Below are 8,927 nucleotides of genomic sequence, written 5' to 3'. Positions count from 1 at the left end.
AAAGCGCGGCGCGGAGCTGGGGGCAGGGCGAGAGGGCGGGAGAGCGAGGGACAGGGATGGACGGGCCGTGAGACGGGTAGCAGCGGTGTGGGCGGCGACAGAGAGGCTCCCGGAGAGCAGGGAGACACCCTTAACGCAACAAGAAGTCCCTGGGAAGGAGGACTGGGACAGGAGACAGGCTTCTGGGGGAGGGGCGCAGGATTGGGGTGCTGAGGACCAGGCCAGGGTCTGAGTATGCCGCACCCAGCCCCGCTCGCGGCTGAAGCCCAGTAAACACCCAAAGCTCTGTTCTGAGGAGCTCTCCCTGGTGTGGTCCCCGGGTGCAGGGACACCTATCCTTAGGTGCCTGTCCACCTGGCTCTGTCTGCAGCAGATCCAGCCCAGAGCCAGCCTCCCTTGGAAGTCCCCTGAAGAGCCTTTTCCTTCCAGCTCCCTCAGGCAGGGAATGCTCAAAGCCCCTCTCAGAGCTTCTGTCCATTCGCAGGCAGATGTACGATGAAGAGGACCAGAGCCCAGCCCTGACCCGGCGCCTGCCGGGCTGAGCAGCCCTGCTCCTATGCCTTGAGGGTACTGCAGATTAGACTCACTAAAGTGGGCGGAAAAGGTGGAAGCCATGTGACGTGAAGACCAAGGTCAGGAGCTGCTCCCAAGACCCCGGCCTGGCCACCTCAGCGTTCCCAGGGTCCTCTCTCCATCGGACTTGGGTCTTGGTCACTGCAGAGTCAGTAAGTCAGGCAGAGAGCAGGGGCCCCCAGGAGATGCCTGTTAAGTGGCCATGGCAGATGCCACGCCTGTCCCCTCCACCCAAGTGTCTACCAGGTCTAGATGCAGGAGGAGCTGATCAGAGCTCCGTGTCTGCCAACAGGGCCATGTCCACAAGGAGCCCCTGGAGTTCCCCAGCTGTGAAGAGGAGGCAAAGGGGGCAGCACCAGCAGTGGCGGCAGTGGGTTCTCCCTGGCCTGTGTGGAGAGTTTTCAGGCAGAGAAAGGCCTTCTACACCAACCAGAGGTAGGGCAGGCCTCTCAAATGATCCAACACTTCTGAGTGCTGCTGATTTTGTCAATTGGAAGCTGGCAATACAGTGAGACGTACTCGTCTCTCCCCACTCTTCTGATCTCTACTTTTAATACCTCCCTCCTTGCCTGAAGGTTAGGCTGGCTTGTTACAGGTGCTGTGATTGGCCAAAACGGAGTGGGCCAGATGAAAGGAGGAGGGGCTGGGAGCCAGGGACACCCACCAGCAGGTAAGACCCTGGGCCACCCTTAGACCTGGAGAGCCTTCAGCAGACATGTCCTTCCTGCACAGGTCTGAGTGCTGCCCCTCTGCACTGTGTGCTTCTGGTTAGTAGTCAGCTGGTGAGGCCTGGGGCAGGGGCTCGCATGTGCTGGGGCAGTGCCATCCCCAGGAATGGTGAGTTGGGGTTCTATGCGCTGACCCTTGAGAGGGTGTCAGGGTACCTCCAAGGTCTCCAGGACATGCTTTGTCCTGGAGAGACCCCATGGTCGGCACTGGGGACACTTGGAGACTATATAAGCTGATGATGCCCGGTGATAGACTGATCACACTGAGCAGCATGGGCTTATAGTACTGAACAACTAACTCTCCAAAGCTCTGAACCCTAACTGCTAAATTAATAAGTGATGTTAATGCCAAATAATTCCTAGCCCTTGACTATCTATTGCTTTGGTCTAACTTGTCCCCCAAACTTCCCAAGTTAGAAACAGAATCCCAAGGCCACAGGGTTGGGAGATGGTGCTGTGAGCAGGCAGCTGGGTCAGGAGGGCCCCACCTTCATGCTGAGTGAGTTTACCATGTGGAGGCCTTGTGGGAGGGTTTCCCTTGGCTTCCTGCCTTCCATTGTGAGATGACACAGCAAGGCCTGACCAGAGGCCAGCACCTGACCTCGAACTTCCCAGCCTCCAGAACCATGAGCAGAGAATCTCTGTTCATTACAAGGACCCTGTCTCAGGCATCCTATTGCAGCAGCACAGAAGCGACTCTGTGGATAACGACTCTTGGACTACTGAGTACTAAGCAGTGCTGAATAACAGTGTCATGTGCTAATTAATACCAGCCACAGCCGCCCAGCACTGCAAGATCACCAAGTGCAGCAGTGCCCCTGGGCTGGCCTGGGGCTCCTGAGAACCTGTGAGGCAGCTGGACTCAGAGAAGTCAAGCATCCTCCCCAAGGTCACACAGCAAATGAGCAGTTCAAAGGCTTGAGCCAGGCCAGTATGACTTCCTCCCAGAAGCCCGGGTCCCCTATGGCTATGGGCTGTGTCCCCCCAGCTCAGCCTCCTCTCCTTGCTAGCCTCTTTCTGCGTCTGAATCATTGTCACTGTGACCCAGCAAGCTGCCACGGTGGGGGTTGGGGAGCCAGATGGAAAGAAGAGGTACAGCTCTGCCCCTCCTGGCGTCCCCAGGGCCCCTCAAACTGTTTGGGGAGACACGGGCAGCCCCTCTACCCCCACCTGTCACTGGCTGGGGTTTCGTAAGCCTTGGGAATGAAGAGCCAGCTAAAATTAACCATTCTCAAGCTGTCAGCCCTGGAAATAAAACGGCCTCCCATTGGCTGCTGGTGATGTCACTGTCAGGTTAATAATAGCCCGCAAGTGCATAACTAACCACCTGTGTGTGCGTGCCTTCCTGGGGGCCGTGGCCAGGCGGCACCCTGGGAGCTGCTGCCCAGGTGGGCCGCGGCTGGGCCTGAGACTCCCTGGAAAGGACCGGGCCAGTATGCCCTCTGCATGCCCCAGGCTTCTACCCTTGCTCAGCCACAGCTGCCTTGGGATCCCAGTGTGCATGCATAGTCAGTCACTGGGTGTGGAGCCTCTGCCAGCTGGGCAGCAGGGACCTGCATGGCAGCCTCTCGAGGCAGGGTGCCCAGAGGACTGAACCAGACCTTGAGGCAGCAGACTGAACTGTCCCCATGGTAAGAGATGCGCTCTGGGCAATGAGTCCTCCCTCAGAAAAGCAAGATCACATCTCCCCAAGTCAGAGAAGCTGGGGGGAGGGGTGCAGGCAACGGGCTGGCCAGACTGGGGCTCACCAGGCAGTCCTGAGCCTAGCAGCTTGCAGGGAGCTGTTGCCATGGTAAGAGGCAGCGCGCCCCAGGAGCCCGCCCCGCCCCACCCAGGGAATGCGGGAGCAGCCCCAGAGGTACTTCCTCCACTGAGAACCAGCAGGAGAGACACTGTGCTTCAGCAGGACTAGGCCCTCTTCAGCCCTTCGTGGACGTAGTCTCTGGCCAGAGAGGGGCCTCTCAGGCCCAAGAAGGGGCAGTTCTCAGGGTCAGAAGGGCACAGAGCCCAAGGACAGGAATATGGTCTTTCTGCAGCCAGGTCTGGCAGAGGATGAGAGCTTCCCCAGGGCTCCCTGGAAGCAGTCAGGGAGAGGCTTTCCCAGCCCCTACCCACCCCAGGCCCGTCTCCCCCCCTGCACACTTGACACCAGGTTCCCGGAGGGGATGGGGAAGGTTGGGGGGTCTGGGGCTCCTTAGGGAGCTTCCCAAAGCTGCCCTCCTTGGGAGAGCTAGGGATGAGGTAGAGAGGAGGCTCCGTGTGCTGGCCAAGCCTGCCCCAGCAAGAAAGGAAAAGGCTGGAGGCACTTCGGCCCTGTAAAGGCCTGGGGCTGAGCATTCTCAGTGGGGTTAGCACGGCCCCAAGAGTGACTGACCACAGCCCCTCGAGGTGCACGTGAGCACCTCCCCACCAGGAGGCGCTGCATTGATCACCGCCTTTTCCTTGGCTGTGGGTTGAATTTCCTCTCATTTTGCATCCAGTGATTTTTTTTTTTTTTCTAAATCAGAACACCACGCAGAGAATGGATTCTGTTACCTCTTGGAAAGCGGGCTGTCTCTCATTTTAGCAGGCCACTGAACAAGCCTGTGGGGCTTGTCTCGTGCTATGGTTAGTTTCTGTGTGCAGGGGACAAAGGGGCTCCCAGCCCCTCGAACCTGGAGGTGGGCAGCCCTCAAGCCTGGTTTCCTCTGCAGGTCTCCACTGCTAGATGGGTCTAGAGTAGGCACTGTAGGAAACTAAAGTCCTTTCTCCAAAAATAATAACAATAGGGAAGCCCAACCATGCTGACTGGGCCCATTGTTGACAGCCCTGCTTGTCTCCTAGAACCTGTACTCCACTCACACCCGTGGGGGACACTAAGGTGACCCCGTGAACCACACCCTGAGTAACAGCTGCCCCCAATCCCACCAAAGGGAGTCTTGGCTGTGTCCCCGTGGTGGGCTCCCACTGCTCCTGGCGGACCAGGGAACAGGATGCTCCTGCCAGCCAATAAGGGATTCTGCCAAGAACCATATGACCCACAAAGAGGACCCAAGCTTCCAAAAGAAGCCACGGTCTTTGATGGTGCCCTTCTGAGACCTCTGACCAACCTAGCTGAAGCCATGCTGGATTCTGGACCCAGGTGAACTGATGTAAAAAAAATTTTTTAAATCCACTGTGTATTTTAAAGCAAGCCAGGCATGGGGACCATGCCAGAATCTAGGAGACTGAGGCTGGAAGATTACTGAGTTTGAGGCCAGTCTGAACTGTATAGAGACACTGTCTCAAAAAAAAACCCAAATAAATAGATAGAGTAAAGCCACCAAAACTGTGAGGCTGAGGCAGGATTGCCACTTTGAGCCCAGCCTGGGCATTTTAGCAACTTAGAAAAACCCTGCCTCAATAAAGTGAAATGACAACACTACGAGAAGCTGGGGATATAGTACAGTGAAGTTCAGTGCAAAGGCCCCAGGTTCAGTCACCAGCATCACAAGCAAAGAGAAAGCCACTGCATGTGTGATTCTGTGCTGTGCAGTTGGACAGAGCCCACAGCAGCAACCCTGCTGACCCCCACAGCCAGCACCTGTACTCCTGCCTGCCCCGCCCAGGACCTGGGAGCACAGCGGGGAGCCTCTTACAGAGAGGCCAGCGGCCTGGGGCGTGGGCTGCCTTCTATCAGGCTCTCAGGTCAGCCATCCTGTGTGTTCCACACTCAGCTGCCCAGTGCCTTGCGCCCTCTGTCCAGGCCCATAGCTGTTTGTGGAGGGGCAGCTACTGGCACCGGGTGCAGCTACTGTCATGGCAAGCAGATGAGAAATAATGTTTCATTTTGAAATAACTCACTTATGAAAATGTAAAAGAATAGTACCAAGAACTTGCCCTGACCCTTATCCATAGTCAGTGATCAGAAGCATGTTGCCCCTTTGCTTTATGTCCCTTGTACATATTTTCTCTTTATCTGAATCTTGTGCAAAGGCTGCATAAGGCTGGGTGTGGTGGTGCACACCTGTGGTCCGAGAACTCAGGAGGCTGAGGTAGGAGCATCCCTACAAGTTCAAGGCCAGCCTGGGCTAATAGTGAGTTTAAGGCCAGCTCGAACTGCATAGCAAGACCCTGTCTCAAAAAAAAAAAAAAATAGTGGCTGCATAAATCCTTGTCTTAGTCCTCAGTGCTCCACTTCCTCTTCAGTCATTCCAGTTGCCTTGGTCACTCCACATAGCTACATTTTCTCCCCAGCCTGGATTCTACACTGGTTTCACTGGTCACTTTGGTAGTTACCTCACTACAACAAAATGCTTGAGGCTGGATACTTTATGAAGAAAAGAGATGCTGTGTATGGTGGTGCACCCCTGTAACCCAGCACTCCAATAGTCTAAGGCAGGAAGAGCCATCACAGTATCAGATACTGAAAGTCTGAGATTGGACAGCTCCTCCTTTTAGCTTCTGGTGAGGCCGGGCTGTGAAGCATCGTGGCAGGGGCACATGTGAGCCAGAGAGGTTCCAGGACAGACAGGAAGCTGGAGAGAGTCCAGGCCAGTCTTGCTCTTCCTAACTGTGCTCTGCTCAGAACATCTCAGCCCTCTGTGGGAGCAGCATGGACCTGCAGCCACCCTGGAACCCTCACTCGGCCAGGCCCCCGACTGACCTTCCACCTGTGGGCAGCACCACACAGGCCAGACGGCCTGAGCACGGCTGTCTGAGGCACAGACTTCAAGCCCACTGCAGCACTAACTGGGCAGAGCCTGGCTCTGTGGAGCGTGGGCAGCCGTCCACTTGTTAAGGACTCTGACTTCTGCATGGGCAGGTTCGGGTCCCCCTGCCTGCCGGTCACCCCAAGAGTAAGCAAGTGTCTCCCGTGCTTTGGAGCCCCCGCCCGCCCTGTGGGGACATTCATGGCTGCATCTGGTCAAAGGGCTGCCCAGCTCCTCACAGCGCAGCCACTCCCTGCCCTCATGGTCACCCTGTGGTTACTGGGGGGGCCAGTGCTTGCTCCACCCTCCCTGTGCTAGTTACTTTGTCTTCCGCCACACACACAAGAAGTATGGCTCTTACCTCACACCATGTTTTTATTTATATTTATTTATTTATTTATTTATTTTGGTACTGGGGATTGAACTCAGGTCCCTGTGCTTGTGAAGCAGGTGGTGGAACCACTGAGCTAAATCCCCGGCTCACACCATGTTTTTAAAAAGTACTAGAAATGGATCAAAGAGCTAATAAAACTACAAAATTGTTAGAAGCAAAAAGAAAGCACAGGCGTAAATCTTCATGATCTTCAATTTGTCAAGGAGACCAGACACAAAAGGTCACCATGTGTATGATTTAATGTGTTCAGAAATATCCAGAAAAGGCAAATCTACAGAAATCAGATTGGTTGCTGCCAGAGGCTGGGGACAGGGGCAGCAGAAGGGGCTGCTGTTGACACAGGGTTTCCATGGTCTGGAGCCAGAGAGAGGTGATAGGTGCACAGCAGGCGAGTGCACCATCCGGCTCTGAATTGCATGTTTTAGAATGATTAATTTATGATCTGTGGTTTTAATTTTAAAAATTAGAGAGGTAGAATTTCCCTATACTCTTATTTTTAAAAATGTTTTTCGTGATTCTAGTTTTTTGTCTTTCCATCTTAATATTAGGATCTACTTGTCTTTTAAAAATCTGAGATTTTCCTTGAAATTACACTAAGTCTGTAAATCAACTTGAGAACGGATCTGTTTACAGCATGGAGTCAGCAACGACCATCTGACACTCCACACACTGCCTCCCTATCCACTTTTTATCAACATGTCATTTAAATTGTTTTCTTCTGTTTTTTGCAAGTGCGCAATAACACAATTCATGTTGGTGCGCTGACTTTGTTTCTTGCAATCTTCCCAACCTCGCTCAGCCAGTTCGCTTTTTTGTAGATTCATTGGGATTCTCTGCAGAGACAATTGCGTTGTCTGTGAGTAGGAACAGTTTCTTCATTTCCAACCTCTCTCTTGTTTTCTTTGCTTTATTTCACCGGCTAAGACTTCCTGCAGGTGTTGGATAATGGGAGAGTGGATATCTGTGTCCTGCTCCTCGTCCTGGGGGAGGAGCTCTGGGCTCTTCCTGCAGGCTCTTTACTCCACTGAAGACGTTCTTTTCTGTTTCTGCTTTGCTGAAAGTGTTTATCACCCATGGATATTCAATTTCATCTGAAGATGACTCTTCATGATTTGATACAAGTGTCCACAATTGTTTATTGGTGCATTTTTTCTACAATAGCTGCTTTAAAATCTTTGTTGAATAATTCCAACATCTGTTATCTCAGTGTTTGTGTTGATTGGCTATCACTTCAATGGGAATTGAGATTTTCCTGGTTCTTTCTGCTGACCGATTTGGGTCTTACTCTGAGGTTCAGTATTTTTGGTGACTAAACATTTCTTGATTGTCTGATGTCTTTGGTTGAAATCCAGAGCTCTGAAGTGCCTGTGCCTGATAGGTTTGTCCAAATTTTCTGTTGCATTTTGGGGTATAGTGTTTGCTGACTTCCTCACCCCTTCTGGCTGGAAATCTTTAATATTTTTATTACACAACTCACTTTCATTAAATGTATTTATTGAAGGCTTACTATGTGCTTGATTCTGTCTTCATCACTTGGGATCCAGTGGCATATGGGCACAATCTCTGCCCTCATAAATCTTGTTTAGCCAATGAGTAAACACGTTATACTGTTTCCAGTAGTGAAGGGAGTTGAGTCGTGAGAATATCTAACTTGTACTGAGCACCTATTATGTGCCAGGCACTGGTCTGAGCACTTACAGGGGACCCCTTAACCTGAAAATAGCCCTGTGGACTGGATACTTCCCCACTTTATACACAAGGAAATGGAGGGACAGACTGGTGACCAGCTACCACTGGCCCAGGTCAGTCATCTTACTTTCTTCTGTGTGGATGACATCATCTAAGAGTTACCAGCTCCCACTAGAGTTAGGGAGCAGCTGCCACTCAAGGATAAAGAGCCTTGGCCCCAAGCAAGCTGGTCCATCATGATCCTGGTTGTGAACATACTGTCTCCAGGAGCAGACTGAGAAGCTCCTACCTTATTCCCCAAATATCTGTGGCTGGGGTAAAGCACAATGACAATCACAGCTCCAGTTACTGGGTGTCTTAGTTATCGTCGCATTGCTGAGACAAAAATACCAGACACCCACAAATTAAAAGAGGAAAGGATTATTTTGGCTCACAGTTTGTAGATATTTCAGTCTATGGTTGGCTGGCTCCAAGGCAGGGTGGCCTGACAGAGGGGCATTACGGAGGAGAAACAGCCCATGGCAGGGCAGGCAGGAGGCAGAAGCCCCTCTTTCCCTTTTATCCCACCTAGGCTACAAGTCTTTTGTGTGGTGGCACCCACATCCAGGGTGGGGCTTCCATTATCCACACCCAGATCTATGTTAAACCAATTTAGTCATCACAAACCCTTAATCCCAGTATCACACCCCCATGACCCAGCTACCTCCCCAAAACCCCCTATGTGTGCATGAGGCTTTGAGGGGACATCTAGACATGATGACAGAGAACCTGGGTACATAATTCCCCATCATCCAATCAATCTACAAGAGCAGGAAAGGCTCAACTTTTTTTTTTTTTTTTTTTTTTTTTTTTTTTTTTTTTTTTGCTGTTACA

The 8,927-nt window shown here is 52.3% G+C and overlaps 1 long non-coding RNA gene across 1 annotated transcript; it reads left to right on the top strand.

Moving 5' to 3' along the window:
• The first annotated feature begins 14 nt into the window (after positions 1 to 14).
• On the top strand, positions 15 to 2,557 carry LOC104871949. The gene is made up of 3 exons (XR_783013.3): positions 15 to 725; positions 866 to 1,008; positions 1,169 to 2,557. It is a non-coding gene; the product is annotated as an uncharacterized LOC104871949 (long non-coding RNA).
• The last annotated feature ends 6,370 nt before the right edge of the window (positions 2,558 to 8,927 follow it).

This window comes from Fukomys damarensis, unplaced genomic scaffold (assembly GCF_012274545.1).
Source record: "Fukomys damarensis isolate Sample0158 unplaced genomic scaffold, DMR_v1.0_HiC HiC_scaffold_22, whole genome shotgun sequence".
NCBI lineage: Eukaryota > Metazoa > Chordata > Mammalia > Rodentia > Bathyergidae > Fukomys > Fukomys damarensis.
Note: the sequence above shows the minus strand (reverse complement) of the source record. Positions and strands in the feature narration are given on the sequence as shown.